The 16,146-nt window shown below is 45.3% G+C and overlaps 1 long non-coding RNA gene and 3 other non-coding genes across 5 annotated transcripts; all 4 read right to left on the reverse strand.

Annotated features, from left to right (window-relative positions):
• Positions 1-12,311: 12,311 nt before the first annotated feature.
• On the reverse strand, positions 12,312-15,838 carry LOC106698697. Of its 2 annotated transcripts, XR_001350079.2 has the most exons (6): positions 15,610-15,838; positions 15,169-15,278; positions 13,331-13,445; positions 13,136-13,231; positions 12,934-13,017; positions 12,312-12,438 (listed from the first exon to the last, which is right to left on the reverse strand). It is a non-coding gene; the product is annotated as an uncharacterized LOC106698697 (long non-coding RNA). The 2 variants fall into 2 exon arrangements; XR_001350078.2 differs by lacking the exon at positions 13,136-13,231.
• LOC111827760 lies at positions 13,177-13,269 on the reverse strand. The gene has a single exon (XR_002831486.1). It is a non-coding gene; the product is annotated as a small nucleolar SNORD12/SNORD106 (small nucleolar RNA).
• LOC111827762 lies at positions 13,523-13,612 on the reverse strand. Its single transcript, XR_002831488.1, has one exon. It is a non-coding gene; the product is annotated as a small nucleolar SNORD12/SNORD106 (small nucleolar RNA).
• LOC111827761 lies at positions 15,355-15,445 on the reverse strand. Its single transcript, XR_002831487.1, has one exon. It is a non-coding gene; the product is annotated as a small nucleolar SNORD12/SNORD106 (small nucleolar RNA).
• Positions 15,839-16,146: the final 308 nt, after the last annotated feature.

Raw genomic sequence — 16,146 nt, forward strand, 5'->3', positions numbered from 1 at the left:
AACTTATCTATAATAATAAAAGGGTAATATGCCAATCTCCCTTTCCGTTACATCCTTCCTGACAAAGCCGGGGCTGGAGGGAAGCCAGCCCAGGTCCCGGGTGCCTGGGGGTGGCCAGAGGAGGGAAGCCCGGGTCCCCGGTGCCGGAAGGAAGCAGGTGCCGGCAGCCAGGGGAAGGAAGACCTACTCTTGCACGAATTTTCGTGCATTGGGCCTCTAGTGTCTATATAAAACCCTGCGCATGATGTTTATAGCAGCTTTGTTTGTAATTGCCCAAACTTGAAAGCAACCAAGATGCACCTAAGTGAATGGATAAAATGTGGTGCATCCAGACAATGGAATATAATTCAGCACTAAAGAGGAATAACCTATCGAGCCATGAAAACACACGGAAGAATCCTAAATGCATGTTATGATGTGAAAGAATCTAATCTGCAAAGGCTACACACTGTGCAATTCCAGCTATAAAGCATTCTGTAAAAGGCAAAATCATGGAGACAGTAAAAAGATCCATGGTTTCCAGGGATTAAGGGGGAAGAAGGGATGAAAGTGGAGCACGGATTTTTAGGGCAGTGAAACTACGCTGTGTGATAATATAATGGTGCGTATATGTCATTATACATTGTCCAAACCCATTGAATGTACAACACTAGAGTGAACTTTAATGAAAACTATAGACTTTGAGTGAAAATGTGTCCATGTAGGTTCATCAATTGTTAGAATGTTCCATTCTGGTGGAGGACAGGGGATATATGGGAACTCGGTACTTAATCCTCAAATTTTACTGTGAATCTAAAACTGTTCTTGAAAATGAAGTCTATTTTTAAAAAGAAAGAAAATGTATCACTCTTATAAATGCAAAGCCAATAATATTTTTATAAGTAAAAGAAGAAGGGAGGCCCTGACCGGTTTGGCTCAGTGGATAGAGCGTCGGCCTGCGGACTGAAGGGTCCCGGGTTCGATTCCAGTCAAGGGCATGTACCTTGGTTGCTGGCACATCCCCAGTAGGGGGTGTGCAGGAGGCAGCTGATCGACGTTTCTCTCTCATCGATGTTTCTAACTCTCTATCCCTCTCCCTTCCTCTCTATGAAAAGTCAATGAAGTGTATTTAAAAAAAAAAAAAAGAAGAAGAAGAAGGGAGGAAGGGTAGAAAGGCAGAGGATCTCTATATTTGATTTATCAATGTTTTAACTACCAAGAAAGAGTAAAGAAGAAAGACAGAAAGAGGAGAGAGAGAGAGAGAGAGAGAGAGAGAGAGAGAGAGAGAGAGAGAGAGACTCTATTGATGTAAGGATCAAGTAGGGACAGACAGCCACTCCTGACCAGGACATGTCCCTGAGCAGTCCCCATGACAAGGCCCAGCAGCCTCCTGTAGTTTCCAGCCTCCTTTATCTGCTTTCTCTCTGTTGGTCCAGGTTTGAAGCCTCCAAATAACTGGTGACCCAGTTCCCAGAAAAACCTCCCTTGCTGTCCTTTTGTAAGGGCCCTGGGGGCTGTGGGGCTCTTGGCAGATGCCACAACTGTGGGCACAAAGAGCTTATTCTCCTCTTAGCAGGGAGAGGGAGGCCCGTCAGAATGCAGAGAGCTGTCCAGCTGAGGTTGGGCACCCCTCTCTCCATGGGACTCGGCTGCAGGGCACTGTTCTCTGGGTGGGGGCAGAAGGAGGCAGGTCAGTCTCCCTTCACTGTTCAGGTCTGTCTCTGATATCTATTGCTGCTTACTAAACCAGCCCAGAACTTAGAGGTTTAAACAACGATTTATTATTATCCCTCATAGTCCTATGGGTTGACTGGCCTCAGCTGGTGGTTCTGGCTTGGGGCTCTCACATGCAGTTGCTGGCAGAAAGCAGCGGAGTCTGATGTCATCTCAAGGCTTCATTGGGCTGGACATCCAAAGTGGCCTCTTCGCTCACCTATCTGCTGCCCCAGCTGAGATGACTGGAACAGCCAGGGACTAGCTGGCCATCTTTTTCTCTCCATATAGTCTTTCCACATGGCTAGGTTGGGCTTCCTCACATCATGTCAGCCTCAGAGCAATCAAACATCTTCGGTGGCAGCTGGCTTATCCCAGAGCAGTGTTCCAAAAGTCAAGGTGAAAGTTGCAGGGCTTCTTAGGACCTAGCTCAGAAGTCAGACACGTCACTTCTGTTGCTACAGTCTATTGGTTACACAGGGCCAGCCCAGACTGAAGGTGGGAGGGGCTACTCAAGGGTATGGTTCTTTTTTAAAAAATATTTTTTTATTGATTTCAGAGAGGAAGGAAGAGGGAGAGAGAAATAGAAACATCAATGATAAGAGAGAATCAGTGATCAGTTGTCTCCTGCATACCCCCCACTGGAAATTGAGCCCACACCCAGGCTTGTGCGCTTGACCAAAATTGAACCTGGGACCCTTCAGTCTGCAGGCCAGTGCTCTACCCACTGAGAGAAACCATCTGGGGCAAGGGTATGGTTCCTGATGGGCCATCTTTGGAGGCCAGCCACACCTTAGTCTCTTGGAGTCTTCCTCAACTTCTGGCTTCAAATTAATGAAGTGCCCCCAAACTCAGACCTGGGTCTCTTCTCCCCCTGAGTGATCGCAGTCAGTCTAAACACCTATATGCTGACAACTCTCATATTTACATCTCCAGCCTGGACTTCTCTGAAATCTAGACTCCAATCTCCAACTGCTATTCAATATCTCTCCTTGGATGTCTCACAGAGACCACAGCGTTAGCAGCTCTAAAACCCCCTCTGACCCCCTGCTCTCAAGAACTTCACAAAAGGATTTATATGGATAGCTAACAATTGCACATAAAAGGATACTCAATATCATTAGTCACAAGAAAAATACAAGTTAAAATCACAGTGAGATACCACTACACATCCATTAGAGTGCCTACGATTAGAAAGACTGATCACAAGCGTTGGTGAGAATGTGGAGCAACAGGAACTCTCATTGGCTAGTGAGAGGGATACAAAATGTGGCAACCCAGCTGTAACCGGTTTGGCTCAGTGGATAGAGGGTCGGCCTGCGGACTGAAAAGTCCCAGGTTCGATTCAGGTCAAGGGCATGTACCTTGGTTGCGGGCACATCCCCAGTGGGAGGTGTGCAGGAGGCAGCTGATCAATGTTTCTAACTCTCTATCCCTCTCCCTTCCTCTCTGTAAATCCTATCTAATAATAGACAAACATGGTAATTGACCATACCTTCGCTACGCCTCCCATTGGCTAATCAGCGCAATATGCAAATTAACCACCAACAAAGATGGTGGCTAATTTGCACACTGCAGGCAGGGCGGGACAGCGCGAGCCGCCAGCTCGAGCCGCCATCCAGGCGCCCGTGTGCGACCCCAGAAGCCGCCTGCCTACCGTCTGTGCGCAGCCCGGCGGCCGGCAGGGCCTGCCGTCCACATGCACAGCCCAGTGGCTGGCAGGGCAGGGCGCGGCGGATCGCAATCCGCCCGCCCCATGTCCCGCCCCGCCACCCGCAGGGCCGATCGCGATCCACCCGCCCTGCCCCACCGCCCGCCGGGCCTGCCATGTGCGGCGGGCGGCGGGGCAGGGCGGCGCGGCAGAGGGCCTGCCATCTGTGACCCAGCATGGGATCCAGGCCTGCCATCTGCCACCTGGGGAGCCGGCCTAAGCCAGAAGGTGGTTATCTCCCGAGGGGTCCCAGACTGTGAGAGGGCACAGGTTTGGCTGAGGGAAGCCCCCCTACCCCCCTCCACCCCCAACCCCCACCCCCACCCCGGCCAGTGCACAAATTTTTGTGCACCGGGCCTCTAGTAAATAAATAAATATTAATAAAATATATTTTTTTTAAAATGTGGCAAACCAGTTTCTCAAAAAGTTAAACACAGGCATGACCCAGCTACTCCACGCCTGGGCATTTACCCAAGAAAAACTAAAACATTTGTCCCACAGAGACTCAGACACACAAATTTCCCAACAGCTTCATTTGCAATCACCAGAAACGGGAGACAACCTAAAAAGCTCATCAGTAAGTGAATGGATAAACAAATCATGGTCCCTCCATACAAAGAGATACTACAAAGTAATAAAAAAGAACAAATTATTGATACCTGAGACATCGGTGGATCTCAAAATCATTATATTGAGTCAAAGAAACCAGCACCCACACCCAAAAAAATGAGTACATACTGTCTAATTCCACTTATATACTGGTACATTATAGAAAGTGGAAACTAATTTATAGTGACAGAAATAGGTCAGTGGTGGAAAGGAAGGAAAGAGAGGGAATTCCAAAAGGGCTCAGGGATGGACGATGGATTTGGGGGTGATGGGTATATTCACTATCGTAATTGTGGTGAAGGTTTAATGCAGCGGTTCTCAACCTGTGGGTCGCGACCCCTTTGGCAGTCGAACGACCCTTTCACAGGGGTTACCTAAGACCATCCTGCATATCAGATATTTACATTACGATTCATAACAGTAGCAACATTACAGTTATGAAGTAGCAACGAAAATAATTTTATGATTGGGTCACAACATGAGGAACTGTATCTAAAGGGCCAGAAGGTTGAGAACCACTGGTTTAATGGGTGTATACATATGTCAAAACTAATCTAACTATACACCTTAAATATGTTCCGTATGATGTACTTCAATTATACCTCAATAAAGTTAGAAAAAATGAATCAAAAGAAAAAAATCAAAGAACAACAACAACAAAAAAAGACACATGTTTGGAAGAATACACACCAAACTGTTAACAGGGAGTAGAAAGCAGGGCAGGATCTATCACCTGTTACCTTACTGCAGCTTCCTAGTTTAAATCATTTATAAGCATATATTACTTTTGAGCTTAAGAGAAAGCACAATACATTTTTTTGCCCCCCAGCCTCTGCCCAGCCCTCAGGAGCTCTGTCACATGCCCCCAAACAGACCAGGTTGCTCTGCCAAACAAAGACACCTTCTGGATTTGAGCCAAGGATTTCTGGGGCAAATTCCCATCCGGAGACAATGACAACCGTGCTCCTTCAGAACAGGGACTTTATTTACACCTTATGTCTACATTCCAGACTGGGGCCCACAGTCAGGGGATGATTGCCCAGGAAGATAATGGACTCATTAATCTCTACCCAAGACTGGACTCCCCTTGCCAACTTCCCATCTGGGTAATTAAACCAGCTGGCAGCCCCATATCAGCCTCCAGGGCGTCTGCAGGGCCAAGGGACAGGGCACCTCTGGAAGGCACACTTGGCTTCTCCAGAGGGGCTGTTTCCTGGGTGACTTTAGGACAAGCAAGCTGAGCCCAGACTGGGGTCTTGATTTGGCTAGACCCAAGACTCAGGCAAACATGGACCTCTTGGCACGTCAGGGAGGGGGATGGGAAGAGCTGTCTGAGCTTCTGCAATGTGTGGTTGCCCATGTGTGTGCTCTTATTTTTCCTAACCTCACCCTAAACCTTGGTTCCTTGAGTGCCTCAGGAGTTGGCTACCCTGCAGCTCATCCACCTCTCCCCACAGCCTTCTTTCTTCCTTGATAACAGCACCAAGATGTTTCAGGGGAGTGCCACCTCCCCCTGCGCCCAGACAATAAATTTTTTTGACGCCTGATTCAGTGGAAGGTGGTGCCTGCTCATCTGCTATAGGAGTGTCAATGTGAGGAAGCATAAGTAGCTGAAATTGGAGATTTCACTTGAACTTAAACTTTTTGGTGTGAAGAATTAACTTGGCGCCCTAGCCAGTTTGGCTCAGTGGGTAGAGCATCAGCCTATGGACTGAAGGGTTCCAGGTTCAATTCTGGTCAAGGGCACATGCCTGGGTAGTGGGCTTGACCCCTGTGTGGGGTGTGCAAGAGGCAGCCGATCAATGATTCTCTCTCATCATTGATGCTCTCCTCTCCCTCTCCTTCTTCCTTCCTCTCTGAAATCAATAAAAATATATATATTTTAAAAAGAGTTGAGAGAGACCAAGATGGCGGCGTAGGTAAACACCGGAGACCGCTGCTGCAAACAACCATTTCAAAAATACAACTAAAAGACGGAACGGACATCACCCAGAACCACAGGAAGGCTGGCTGAAGAGAGACTCTACAACTAGAAGGAAAGAGAACAGCAAACCGAGGCTCAGAGGAGGCGCAGAGTATTTGCCTTTCTCTGTCTGACTTATTTCACTCAGCATAATGCCCTCTAGGTCCATCTATATTATTGCAAATGGCAAGATTTCGTTCTTTTTTATTGCTGAATAATATTCCATTGTATATGTATACCACATCTTCTTTATCCATTCATCTGTTGATGGACATCTAAGTTGCTTACATAACATGACTATTACTAGTAATGCTGTAAGGTAAATCTTGATAGGTAGGACTTAATCCTCACTACCATGCAGAGCATGGTTTAGCAGCAGCATCCCCGGGGAGCTTGTTAGAAATGCTTGAATCTCAGACCCCACCCAGCTTCTTGAACCAGAATCTTCGTTTCAACAAGAGCTCTGGTGATTTGAATACATTCATTCTCACTCCTGGCTGGACACTAGAAGCTCCTGGAGAGTTTTTTCTAATACCAATGCCTGGGATCCTCTGCTGATATTTTGATTCAATTGATCTGAAATATGATCTGGACAGCAGTATTTTTTTTTTTTTTTACAGTATAACATATATTTAGTAAAGTGGCCTAACTTTAGATGGATAGCTTGGTATTTTTTACACCTATGTAACCAGCACCCAGATAATAACAGAGACCATTTATAGCACCCCAGAAAGTTCACTCTTGACCCTTCAAAGTAGGGTGTCCCGGAATAAGGGGTTTTTCCAGGACATGGGACCTTCAGTACTAAAACTGAGGTCACCCTGCTTCAAGGTCTACACTCCAGCCCACCTCCAGGTAAACACTATGCCAATTTCTATCTACTGGTAATTTTAAGAGTTGTCCCGATGACTCTAAAGGGCGGACTCCGGTGTGTATCAGAATCACCCACCAGGAGGCCTCATGAAAATAGCTGAGCCTCACCCCTAGGCTTTCTAATTCAGTAGATCTGGGGTGGAGCCCAAAAATTTGCATTTCTAACAAGTTTCCCAGGTGCTGCTGGTGCTGCTTGTCCATCTTCTTCACTCTGTATCTTAAATAATGCCTTTGTATCTTAAATAATGTTTTTAAAAATATATTTTTATTGATTTCAGAGAGGAAGGGAGAGGGAGAGAGAGATAGAAACATCAATGATGAGAAAGAATCATTGATCGGCTGCCTCCTGCACGCCCCACACTGGGGATTGAGCTCGCAAACCCAGGCATGTGCCCTGACCAGGAAATCAACCCGTGATCTCCTGGTTCAAAGGTTGATGCTCAACCACTGAGCCATGCTGGCCAGTCTTAAATAATGTTGTTGTTTTTTAAAATATATTTTATTGATCTTTTACAGAGAGGAAGGGAGAGGGATAGAGAGTTAGAAACATCGATGAGAGAGAAACATCGATCAGCTGCCTCCTGCACACCCCCCACTGGGGATGTGCCCGCAACCAAGGTACATGCCCTTGACTGGAATCGAACCTGGGACCCTTCAGTCCGCAGGCCGACGCTCTATCCACTGAGCCAAACTGGTTAGGGCTTAAATGTTTTTTAAGGACAGAACTAACTCAGTAGGCAATCAGTATCTGTGTGATTTCTTGTGTGGCTAGCCATAGTCATAGAAAAAAAGACAGGTGCCTGATAGAACTGGAATTTTCTTAGCTGCTTTTGGACACCATCCAAACCCAGCCTGGCACCCTTGGACACACAGGAAAATGTTATTTTTCACCATTTCCTGTCAAATGTCCAGCTCGCTCCACTGGTAAATGATAAAGGTCAGGGTGAATCCTGGTTCCTGGCCCTCTCTGCATGGTTAACTTTCCAGCTCAATTTCCCTCCCAGCAGAGAGTCTGGGAATTGGAGCCCCCATGAGCTATAGACAAGGAAAATTCCTCCTAGTTGAAAGGCACTGTAACCTAATCTTAGAGTGATATTCCATCACTTTTGCCGTATTCTATTCATTAGAATCAAGTCACACTCAAGAGGAGGGGATTAGCCCTAGCCAGGTAGCTCAGTTAAGTACAGCATCGTCCTGATACACCAAGGTTACAGGTTCGATCTCCCGTTAGGGCACATACCAGAAGCAACCAATGACTGCATAAATAAGTGGAACAAATCTCCCTCTCTCAAATCAATAAATACACTTAAAAAAAAAAAAAAAAGGAGGGATCCAGCCACCGTGGCTCAGTAGTTGAGCATTGACCTATGGACCAGGAGGTCCCGGTTCAATTCCCAGTCAGAGCACATGTCCAGGTTGTGGGCTCAATCCCCAGTGTGGGGCGTGCAGGAGGCAGCCCATCAGTGATTCTCTCTTGTCGATGTTGCTCTCTCTCCCTCTCTGAAATCAATAAAAATACATTTTTTTTTAAAAAAGAGAGAGGAGGGGATTAGAAAAGAATGTGACTACCAAGTGGCAAGGATCATTGGGAATTAATGTAGAAGCTGCCTAGCATGCCACATTTTGCATCCAGAGCTAAGAACTGCAAAATCCATCCTATATAATAAAAGCCTAATATGTTAAGTGTCAGGTCGTCCATTCAACCAATCAAAGCATAATATGCTAATGATATGCTAAGGTCACTCAACTGCTCACTATGATGTGCACTGACCACCAGGGGGCAGACAGTCGACCAGTCGCTATGACATGCACTGACCACTAGGGGCAGATGCTCCAACTGGTAGGTTAACTTGCTGCTGGGGTCTGGCAGATCAGGACTGAGCAAGAAGGGCCAGACATGCCCTGGAGCCCTCCCGCAGTCCCTCCCCAGCTGGCCAACCTCCTGCGTCCCTCCCTGGCACCAATCGTGCACCGGTGGGGTCCCTCGGCTTGGCCTGCACCCTCTCGCAATCCAGGATACCTTGGGGGATGTCAGAGAGCCAGTTTTGGCCCCATCCCGCAGGCATAAAAGGCTAATATGCAAATCAACCGAACAGTGAAATGACCAGTCGCTATGATGCGCACTGACCACCAGGGGGCTGATGCTCAACGCAGGAGCTGCCCCCTGGTGGTCAGTACACTTCCACAGGGGGAGCGCTGCTCAGCCAGAAGCTGGGCTCACAGCTGGCAAGCGCAGCAGCAGTAGCAGGAGCCTCTCACGCCTCCGTGGCAGTGCTAAGGATGTCCGACTGCCGGCATAGGCCCGCTGGACTAAGCCATCAGTTGGACATCCCCTGAGGGCTCCCAGACTGCAAGAGGGTGCAGGCTGGGCTGAGGGTCTCCCCACCGAGTGCAAAAATTTTGTGCATCAGGCCTCTAGTTTTATAATAAAAGCAACTACTGTTATTAAGTCTTTAAGTGCCAGAGGTTTACATATATTGTTGCATACAGTTCTTACAACAACCCTATGAATTAGGTACAATTAGCATTATCCCATTTTTCTATTAGAAAATAGGCACAAAGAAGTTATGTTAACTTTTCCAACTCACCCAGCTAGTAAATGCCAGAGCCAGGAACACTAATATTTGCACAGGACTTGAGAATTACAAACCAATTTCTTTTATCCTCCCAACGCTGTGCGTTAGAGATCCTAAGTTACCTTTCTACCCATAAGAAAACTAAAGCTGCCCTGACCGGTTTGGCTCAGTGGATAGAGCGTCGGCCTGCAGACTGAAGGGTCCCAGGTTCAATTCCAGTCAAGGACATGTACCTTGGTTGTGGGCACATCCCCAGTGAGGGGTGTGCAGGAGGCAGCTGATCGAAGTTTCTCTCTCAATGATGTTTCAAACTCTATCCCTCTCCCTTCCTCTCTGTAAAAAATAATAAAGTATATTTTTTAAAAAAAAGAAAACTAAAGCTTAGAAATAAAAATGATAGATTATTTTGTGAGTATTTGCCACATTCTAGCCATCTTTTTAGTGATTTACATTCATTGCTTGACTTACACTACTGCTAAACTACCAGGCGCTACTATTTAGAGATTTAGGATAAAAAATTATTTAAACAATCCAGTGCTCCTGTAGGGATGGTTTCTTTAGCATCTTCTTTAGGTTAGGCGCATCTCACCCAAACTCTTTTGCATCAAGAGTTATTAAGAGCTTGGGATTTGGCATCAGATAATATATTGCTTGGACAAATAATATTAGGCTGAGGCCTTTTCTCTGACCTCAGCTGAGTTCCATCACTGGCCAGCTTTTCAATAATAATCAGCAAATTAGAAGATTTTCACTTGGGAGAACTTCTCAACCTAGGTTTTCATTTGCTTAATTAGGGACTCAGCATATGGAAGATATAAAAGGGGGAAGGGAGGCAGGAGGAAAAAAAATACAATTATTTTAAATGGATCTAAAAAGAAAGAGAACTCAATTTTTTCACTTTTTCTAAATTTTAAAAAAACCCCTAGTGGCAGCACCCCATGGTTAAATTAAATAAGCTTGACATTAAATTGCCAACTCCAATAATCATTCTATTTTGCTAACATCTTTGGTGGCCATTAAGTGTTTGTCCATTTGGTAGTTTTTTTCTGAGCATCTTTATTGAGATTTCATGCCATAAATATGTGTGTGTATATATATATATTTGTTAAAACATATTTCTTTATTGATTTCAGAGGGAGAAATAAACATCAATGATGAGAGAGGATCATTGATTCGCTGCCTCCTGCACGCCCCCTACTGGGGATTGAGCCTGCAACTCAGGCATGTGCCCTTGGCTGGAATCGAACCTTGGACCCTTCAGTCAGCAGGCTAATGCTCTATCCACTGAGCCAAGTTGGCTAGGGCCATGCCAGATATTTTTCATACTGCATTTTTGCAGCCATCCAGTGAGACTCATTTTTTATGAGTTCCATTTTACAGGTAAGAAAACTGAGGCAAGGAAAAATTACATGATTTTCCAAGGTCACACAGTTGGGAAGTGATTGTTCCTCAGGATGGGATGCCAAATATACCTTAAGCCATGAACAGGTGAGGCAAACACTTTCTTCCTGAAGAGTCATGTTAGTAGACTCATGAGTAAAAACCAGAGGGGACCAGCTCTAAGAGGAGTTACTTGAGTGAAATTCTTGTGAGTCACAGAAAGTTACTTTTAATGTTAACACTATAGATATTGCTCATTCCATATTACCAGAGTTTATTGTTGCCCTTGAACATTTTTTTAAAAAATTGTGATAAAAATACACACAATCGCCCTGACCGGTTTGGCTCAGTGGCTAGAGCGTCGGCCTGCAGACTGAAAGGTCCCAGGTTCGATTCCAGTCAAGGGCATGTACCTCGGTTGCAGGGACATGCCCAATAGGGGCTGTGCAGGAGGCAGCTGATCAATGATTCTCTCATTGATGTTTCTAACTCTCTATCCCTCTCCCTTCCTCTCTGTAAAAAATCAATAAAAAATAGTTTAAAAAAAAAAAAAGTTACTATTTTAACCTGTATAGTCCAGTGAGTTGTTATGCAACCAATTTCCAGAACTTTCTTGTAAAATTGAAACTCTACCCATTGAACTCTCCATTTTCTCATTCCTTCCCCACTCCTGGGGCAACCACCTATTTTTAACTGTTTCTAGTTTGACTACTCTAGGTACCTCATATAAGTGGAATCATACTTTCTTTTGTGACTGGCTGACTTTAAGGATATCTTTAAGGCTATCCAAGTCTTAGCAGGGAATCATACTTTAGAACATATATATAAAATGTGACAATAACCCCCCTTCCCCCGCAAAAAAACCTCATGCTATTACTTTCCAGTGGTTCTCAAACTTCCTAATGCCGCAACCCTTTAATAGTTCATGTTGTGGTGACCCCCAATTTCATTGTTACAAATTGAACATAACTAAAGCAGTGATTAATCACGAAAACAATGCTTTCCAATGGTCTTAGGCGACCCCCGTGAAGGGGTCGCGACCCACAGGTTGAGAACCACTGCTTTACACACACCCCCTATAGTTCTGGCTATCTCCGATGATATTCCCCACCACTGTAAGTTTTGCCTTTCCCAGAATGTCAAGGTAATGAGCATGCAAGCATTTGACTGGCTTCCTCCCTCAGTAATGTGTTTGCAATGTATCAAGTTGTCCCATGTAACCAGTTCATTCCTATATACAGATGAAGATAGCCATTACTAATTGAACACTTAACCCATGCCAAGTGCTACACTAAGCATTTTGAGATCTCATTTGATCCTCACAGTACAAGAGTAAGGGAATCTCATACCCACTTTATAGATGAATTTTCTATAAATACTAAAAACTTAAATGCCTGCATAAATGTACAGGTGTGGGATTTGCCACCTACCACTGTGAAGACTGTAGAGATTTAGTCACTACCCTTGTTCAGTGTTTCTTAATCCCCAATGACCAAATCCAAGAGCATTTTGATTTAAAAAACTTTATTTTCCTTCTCCAGATAGGAAGCCTACAAAATTTATTGTTTTATCAGGAAAATACAGGGTCAGTCTTCCCCAAGAGGCCTTGTATTTCAAACTCCATGGGCCAGAAACTAGAAAAAAGAGAGATTACAATCAGTAGTTAATTCTGAAGTGCTACTTATGTGGGATTTAGGAGTATCTGATTAAAACTCTAGGAATCAGATGGAACAGACGTACAATTACCGACAACCAAGATTTCCTATCTCTTGAGATGACCTGTCTCTTCTGCACCTCAATGAAGTCTATATTATAACTATGTCAAAATGTTCAACCTCAGACATGTAATACATGGCAAAAACTGCAGACAGCAAACATTTTATATTTAATGAGTGATCATGGATAAAGGGGGTGTTATTGTTTGAAAATGGGGACAGGAGGCAGACCTAGTAGTACCAATAGGTCATTAGTCTTCTATTGAGGACTTTATTCTCCACTCTTGTTTTATATGCCCAACTTGAAACTGGGCCCCCAGGTTAGTCCCAAGTGAGCAAACTCAACACTCCTCTACACTAGCACATTTAATAGTCATTTCATTAGGGGGTTGATACCATTTGCAGAAACCTTACCTGCTACTGGATAGACTGAACCAGGCCAAGGAGAAGATCCAACTATAATCAATCTTTCTGACCAATGGCACACAGGGTTCCGACCTGCATGAAGTTAAAAGATGAAGCAAATATAAATGACCTGAATATGCTTTGGGAAAAACAAAAAACACTCCATAGAGCCCAATCCCCACTTTAAAAAAAAAAAAAAAATCACACCCACATATAGAAAGTAGTCTGGAAAACTGGGCTCAAAGTTCTCGGGCCAATGCATCAGACAAAAACTGGCAAATAGTTTAGTTAGATCAACAGGGTCGATCTGATGGGGAAAAAAGTTATGTCATCAGCTGCAATGGCCATAGTTGAGCCACAGAAAAGAGCAAAGGGGATAGCCATTCAAAAGGAAAGCAGTTACTACCTCCTCCATTCTCCGGATTCTATGTCTATTCAGCCATGTGAGCAGGGGCACTTCATTTCCCCATGCCTGGATTTATCTTGATCCACTCAAAGTCTGCTTTCTGCCAACAGTAAACCTGGGGAAAAACATGGAACATGAGGGCCACCCATCAACTAAATGCCCAAGGAAGCAGGGGATTAAAGAGCTGCTCAAACTGGCATATCAGATAAAACTGGCTTAGAGAAGCTGTATCACCACGGTCGATCTGCCGGGGAAAAAAGTTCAGTCATCATATATGCCAGTAGACAGCTCTGGGACTCTACAGAAAGCCCTGAACCAGGAATAAGACTTTGTTGGTTTACTTCTGCACTTAAAAAATTGATGCAATATTTGAGCACGTGTCCCATTTGTTGGAAATAAGAAAACAGCAGCTAAGATAAACATACCTTCTGAACTTATATTTGATACAGGCCTGTGTGGCTGGAAAGAGTTGGCTTTTGTGCACAGGGTTTTGACCAAGTCTCATGTCAGGATGTTACATTTTAATGCAAGGTGCTATCACTAAAAACCTGGGAACATCAAGGTTTAAGAAAAACATGTTCCCGAAAAAGTCCTGCCCTTAGGGGCATCAATCCTGGACTCAAGAGTTAGGCACATGGGAATTGGTGGCTGATTGATTCCTGGTCAGGGAACATGCTCAGGTTGCAAGACTTAATCCTCACTAGGGGCGTGCAGGAGGCAGCCAACCTCCCCCTCTCAAAAATCAATAAAAACATTAAAAAATAATCCCTCACTGTTAGCTTGTTCCCCCAATACCATCTCTATGGGCTGTTCTTGTGTTTCTGCACTTAGCCTTTGTTCAATCCTAGAGATTTGTCATCTCATTTAATTCAAATGCAACGATTTTCAACCGGTATGCCAAAGGAATTTCTAAGATAGGTTCCACTCCGTCAAGGGCACATGCCCGGTTGCAGGCTTGATCCCCAGTAGGGGGCGTGCAGGAGGCAACCGATCAATGAGTCTCTCATCACTGATGTTTCTATCTCTCTATCCTGCTCCCTTCCACTGATATCGGTTAAAAAAAAAAAGACAAGAGTAAAGAACAATAGCTGTCCTGTGTGATTGAATCAAAATTACACCTATTTTGTTAAAATGACAAAATTTTTGATGCGCCGCAAAATTTTAAGAACTAGTTTATGTGCCACCAAGATTAAAAAGCTTGAAAATAGCTGCTCTAATGTATAAAGTTGCAAAACTGCCCCATCTAAATCCACTGAGATTTTGCTTCCCTGGCATACCTTTGGCTCAAACTCAAATGCTCTAGAGCAGTGGTTCTCAACCTTACTAATGCTGCGACCCTTTAATACAGTTCCTCATGTTGTGGTGACCCCCAACCGTAAAATTATTTTCGTTGCTACTTCAAAGCTGTAATTTTGCTACTGTTATGAATCGTAATGTAAGTACCTGATATGCAGGATGTATTTTCATTGTTACAAATTGAACATAATTAAAGCATAGTGATTAATCACAAAAATAATATGTAATTATGTGTTTTCCAATGGTCTTAGGCAACCCCTGTGAAAGGGTCGTTCCGACTCCTAAAGGGGTCGCGACCCACAGGTTGAGAACCGATGCACTAGAGGTTTGTTACCACAACTGTAAATCTGTTTCTTCAGCAACACAGGTCTTATAGTTACATTTTTAGGATTATAATAAAGCATTCAGAGCCCTTTAAAGAATACCTAATACACGCTGAGTACAAATTAGCTTTGCTTAATTCATTTCCCAGTTCCGCTAGCAAAGGAAGCAGCTCCCGCGAGCACGTGGTTCCTACAGCAGGCCAGGGGACAAATGCTTACCCCAGGGGTCAGGAGGTCAAAGGTTCTCGATGTCTACACGGGGTTCTTTTGGAGGCCGCGCAACGAGCCTTTCCTTCAAGATCCATTCTGTACCTTTGGATCACGCTAACCTGCCCAGACAACAGAGAAAGGGCATCAGTCGCCATCTTCCCACAGTAGAAAAAGAACATGGCCGGGCCTCTTGAGGCCGGTGTATCAGAACCAACTGGCAAGTATTCAAAGACATCAACATGGTCGATTAGATGGGGAAAAAAGTAAAGTCATCATTTTCACCAGCCAAGGACTCCTCAGGTCCGTGCGTGGGTCTTTCCAGCTCTAAGTGTTCTCACCCACGGCCCTAGGCCTATTAGGATCAGGGCAAGAGGAGCCACGAGCAGGAGAGATGGAAAGGAAAAGGGAGGAACGGAGATATCGAAGGGAAAACAGTAGATCTCAACTCACCACACACAGTAGTAACCCCGAGTTCCCGAGGCGGGATGACATCGGATGAGGATGACGCATGGAACCAAAGCTGCTGAATAGAAGGCGAGGTGGATGCAAAAGAACGTGCGAGTCCGGGATCTCTCTTATATAACCAGAGGGGGCTTTTTGCGCCTGCGCACTGGCGCCGAGGTGCTTCCGGTTCCCGGCGCAGCATGGGAAATGTAGTCTCCGACTATACCTAATGGTAGTCCAGGCCGCTCTAGCTCCGCCCTCTTCCCCATACACATTGGACCGCCCGGACTCTTACGCCTCGCCGCCATGTCGCGCCTCAAACGCATTAAGAAGCCGCTGGGTTCCCCCCTCTTTCGCGGCCGGCTGAGGCTTTCAAAGGCCTGGTGCACTGTTAACCCGCCCCCCGCAGTCTCCTCCCCTCAGCCGCGCCCGGCCCAGGCGCGGCGGGGAGCTGAGGCGACGCCCGCCCGCCCCTGCTGTGCCTGAGGGCGGGGGAGCGGGCAGTGCCAGAGCCGCTCCTCCTCCTCTTTCTCCTGGTCCTCG

The sequence above is a fragment of the Myotis lucifugus genome, unplaced genomic scaffold (assembly GCF_000147115.1).
Source record: "Myotis lucifugus unplaced genomic scaffold, Myoluc2.0 scaffold_215, whole genome shotgun sequence".
Taxonomy (NCBI): Eukaryota; Metazoa; Chordata; class Mammalia; order Chiroptera; family Vespertilionidae; genus Myotis; species Myotis lucifugus.